The 5069-nt window shown below is 45.5% G+C and overlaps 1 non-coding gene across 1 annotated transcript; it reads right to left on the minus strand.

Annotated features, from left to right (window-relative positions):
* Positions 1–434: 434 nt before the first annotated feature.
* Trnat-ugu lies at positions 435–508 on the minus strand. Its single transcript has one exon. It is a non-coding gene; the product is annotated as a tRNA-Thr (tRNA).
* Positions 509–5069: the final 4561 nt, after the last annotated feature.

The raw sequence follows: 5069 nt of genomic DNA on the forward strand, positions 1-5069 counted from the left end.
TGGTAGAAAATAATCCACCATCATTTTTCGAAATTTATTTGCTGAAATTACCCCCCTACCCCCCTTACGCAATCATTTCTATTTATACACTGAAGCGTCACAGAAACTAGTATAGGCATGCGTATTCAAATACAGAGATATGTAAACAGGCATAATACGGCGCTGTGATCGACAGCGACTATATAAGACAACAAGAGTCTTTCGCAGTTGTTAGATGGGTTACTGCTGCTGCAATGGCACGTTATAAACATTCAAGTGAGTTTGAACATGGGGATATTCCACGGTAACTCAAGCTACATTTTGAAATCAGTGTGTTATTATGTTGACTTGTTATCAATCTATAAACCCATTTTTCTTTAAAAGATGACTGACTGAAACCCTCAGCTGCCGACAGGTGTTGTTGATATACCTCAATGTGGACAGCTGAAAACGTGTGCCCCGACCGGGACTCGAACCCGGGATCTCCTGCTTACATGGCAGACGCTCTATCCATCTGAGCCACCGAGGACACAGATGAATAGCGCGACTGCAGGGACTTATCCTTTGCACGCTTCCCGTGAGACTCACATTCCCAACTGTCCACCATACTACATACGTAATGTACATTATAAACATTTGCCCATTCACTCATTACTCGCGCACGCTTTGGCGACTCCCGTAAGAGTTTGGGCAACCTGTGCGCATTCGCACAAGCGAAGGTCAATGGCTGGGTAGCCTTTAACTATATATAAGAAGACAGTAACCGTTCTCGAAAGAACAGAATACTGTTGATGACCGTGCAGCTTTTCCATGGAATAAATGACGACTAACTGAAACCCTCAGCTGCCGACAGGTGTTGTTGATATACCTCTATGTGGACAGCTGAAAATGTGTGCCTGACCGGGACTCGAACCCGGGATAACGTCAGCTTTGGTAATAAATACAGCCACTTATTATGTCAGCCCACCAGCAGTTAATAGAGTATAGTAAACCAGAGAAGTATATTCACGTCGCAGTCCGATGTAGCAGTCAGATAGCGATCCAGTAACAGCAAAAAAGGTAAGGAACAGTTCTGGGTTATTGCAGATAACGACTGAGGGCCACGACGACAACACATTCTATGTTTCGTCGAAATAATCAGCAAATCACTTTTAATAAGCAGCAATTAAATTTGTATGCGAAGATTGAGAAAGAGAATAATTTCAAAGGGAAGATTTCATTTGTTATTATTAAACAAGAGATAGAAATCCTAAGGAAAGGTTTCATAGGTTATTGTAGAGGGGAAGGTTGCGTAAAGAAAAAAAAGAGATATAGAGGAGACGGGAAGGTTTCAACATCGTCTTGTAATGGGGCTACGAGAAGCTGAATGTTACTTCTGAGGACTGGGTGTTGTGTGATGTCCTTAGGTTAGTTAGGTTTAAGTAGTTCTAAGTTCTAGGGGACTGATGACCATAGCTGTTAAGTCCCATAGTGCTGAGAGCCATTTGAACCATTTGTTACTTCTGTGACACTGCAGAGAGGCTTGGCAGGAATGTAGCCAGAGTACATGCATGCTGACAGCGGTGGCCACGAGAATGTACGGGCGCAAGAAGACCGGGCTCAAATCTGCCAGACATCACTACCTAGAGGGGGGAGACCATAGTATTCGGCACCTGCGGCAGCAATTCGAACAGCAGTTGGCACCACTGTGACACAACGAACTGATACAAATCGTTTACTTCAAGGACAGTTCGGAGCCAAATTCCCTGTACCGGGCGTTCCACCGACCCCAAAAAGCCGCCAATTGCGACATCAATATTGTCAAGCGAGAGCTCATTGGAAGCAGGGTGGAGGTCTGTTATGTTTTCTGATGAAAGCTGGTTCTACTGTAGTGTCGCGGAATAGTAAAAAGTTGGAAACGTGGAATATTGTCAAAGTTTCATTGCCTATGCCGAGAGCCAGGGGCAGTAGGTTAGCCAAGAGGTAAGAGGAATGCACATGTATCGGAATGTGTCGTCACGCAGGGGCAGTGGCCTGGTTACACACAACAGGCGAGAGAGAATTGCTTAGCACGCGGGTTTGTGTTAGACGGAGACTTGTGTAGAGTGTAAGACAGAGGTATAGTGTCAGCTGTACTGCATTTCACAACTTCGCGTAAGTCTGCCGTAACAACACATAAATCTGTCACAAGAACACCTAAGGGGCGAGTACTACAGATGAATCAGCAGTATAAGTGGAACGAATGCGTTCATTACAAACGAGCATGACGTCAGGACGTCACTCGTGTTTAAATACGCCAGCTTTGATAGCAGCAAGGCACTCGCAGTTAACTTGCAGTTAGATGTGTACTGGGACGCTGCGCAGCGCTTAGCTCGGTGATCGACATGTTAATCTTTATTAAGGAGATGTTGCAGTAAGGGCGGTCCATACAGCAGCAGACGTGAGGGGACAGTACCAGCTCTGGTGCTCTCTGCTGCCGCTGTCAATCATCAACCCAGGATTAGCAGACATCGCGGCAGACTCGCTCGCCGCCAAGGATATTGCGGAGACATGGCTTAGCCACAGCCTAGGGGATGTTTCCAGAATGAGTTGGTAGAGGAGCTGCCCGCGAAAGGCAAAGGTCCCGAGTTCGAGTCTCGGTCCGGCACACAGTTTTAATCTGCCAGGAAGTTTCATATCAGTGCAAATTCCGCTGCAGAGTGAAAATCTTATTCTGGAAACATCCCCTAGGCTGTGGCTAAGCCATGTCTCCGCAATATCCTTTCTTTCTGCATGGTTCTCAGGAGAGCTTGTGTAAAGTTTGGAAGGTAGGAGACGAGGTACTGGCGGAAGTAAAGCTGTGAGGACAGGGCGTGAGTCGTGCTTGGGTAGCTCAGATGGTAGAGCAGTTGCCTGCGAAAGGCAAAGGTCCCGAGTTCGAGTCTCAGGCTGGTACACATTTTTAATCTCCCAGGAAGTTTCATATCAGCGCACACTCCGCTGTAGAGTGAAAATTTCATCCTGGCATTTGTCTTGTGTTTGTATTCATCTATACGAGACTGTGTATGTTCCTGAACAAATAGTTGCGAAATAGTTCTTAAGAAACTTTCCTGAATTTGAGCAACTAGATGATGGATGTATTGTAAAGTTGCTAAATGCAAATAGTTGGCAAAAGGAATTGGGGGCTATAGCAGACGTGTGTCCAAGGACGGCTTACCAAAAGATACTTCTGTCTATACGACGGATGTTCGAAAAGTTCTCGGAATCACCACGCGAGGTCAGTGCTTGCGCAACGAATTGTTCCCGTGATATTCATTGGACTCTTGCCTGTAAACACGTGCCACGTCAGTGCTCTTGGAAGAGAACTGTGGTGGTGACGTGGCTCTGATGTTGTTCCCGTGTAGTGATTTGTGAAGATAGAAAAAAAATCGAGATTCGAACCGTGACTAGGTACTTCGTAAAGAAAGGTATGAAAGCAAATAACATTCATGCCGATTTCCAGAATACACTGGAAGACTCTGCTCCTTCATATTCAACTGTTGCCAAGTGGACAAATGAATTTAAATTTGGTAGGGAGAGCTTAGATGATGATCAGTGCGGTGGTCGGCCAACATGTGTCACTACTCCAGGAATCATTGCAAAAGAGCACAAAAGTCATGGAGGATTGCTGATTGAAAGCGCATGAAATTGCTCACGCTTGCCGGGACTCATCTGAAAGGGTATATCACATTTTAACTGAACAATTAGAAATGAAAAAAAAATATCTGCAAGATGGGTGCTGTGACTCTTGACACTGGATCAAAAACAGATGAGAATGACATGGTAAAATTACACGAACTAAGGTATGAATTCTCCCATGTAGGCTTTCACGGCCGGCGTCTTCATCAGTAAACACTTCCGGGCTAAGATGCCGTGGTCGATCTGTAGAACTTCTTCTCCCTGACGTTTCGTTCTCAGCTACGGAGAACATCTTCTGAGGTGAGTAGACGACTGGCTGTTAGGAGCTGGGGCCGCCGCTTATATGGAGATTGTAGAGGGCGCCACCGCACGTCACGTGGCGTCGATGTGTAGCTATCTCTGGCTATCGTCTGTTCTCTCGATTGCAGGCAATCGATTGTCACGTGATTGATGCAACGTCGACCGCCATATCGTGTCCATATCTCCGTAGTTGAGAACGAAACGTCAGGGAGAAGAAGTTCTACAGATCGACCACGGCAACTTAGCCCAGAAGTGTTTACTAAGATATGAATTGTTGCCATACCCGCCTTATTCACCTGATATTGCTCCGCCAGACTTCCATCTCTTCCCAAAACTGAAAATTTTTCTTGGTGGACGAAGATTCAATTCAAACGAAGAACTGATGGCCGGAGTTGCCAACTATTTTGCAGACCTGGAGGAAACTCATTTCTGAGATGGTATCAGGGCACTGGATCATCGTTGGATCAAGTGCATTAATCTACAAGGAGACTACATTGAAAAATTAAAAAAAGTTTGAGTGATGTAAGTACTTTTTTCTATTCCGTTCCGAGAACTTTTCGAACCACCCTCGTATATAAATTGAAGTCGCTTCCTCGCGTCTGTCTGTATGTGTACTCTCAGGAAATACTGTACGAATTTTGAGCCGGTTTTGGCTTGGCTTGGTTCAAATGGCTCTGAGAACTATGGGAGTTAACATCTGAGGTCATCAGTCCCCTAGAACTTAGAACTACTTAAACCTAACCAACCTAAGGACATTAGACACATCCATGCCCGAGGCAGGATTCGAACCTGCGACCGTATCAGTCTCGCGGTTCCGGACTGAAGCGCCTAGAACCGCTCGGCCACCACGGCCGGCGATCCGGTTTTCACTGACTGATATACTGATACATGAGGAAGTTTTTTGTATGTGATTTATAAATGTTTCGTACCCATTGTCTGAATTATGATGAATTAAAGTTAAGATGCAAAAACAATGCCACTGCTACCAAACGAACAGCCTTCTTAATTCTAGAGAGGAGCAGTCCCTTGAGACATTAGAAAGCGCACCGGAATGCATTTCTGCTGTGCTGGGTCACTTCTTTTTTCACTCTGCCTTTTAGCCTAGTACCCACGCCTCAGTGAATGGAGATTCGTCACAAACTAAACGTGGATCA

This window comes from Schistocerca piceifrons, chromosome 9 (genome assembly GCF_021461385.2).
Source record: "Schistocerca piceifrons isolate TAMUIC-IGC-003096 chromosome 9, iqSchPice1.1, whole genome shotgun sequence".
Taxonomy (NCBI): domain Eukaryota; kingdom Metazoa; phylum Arthropoda; class Insecta; order Orthoptera; family Acrididae; genus Schistocerca; species Schistocerca piceifrons.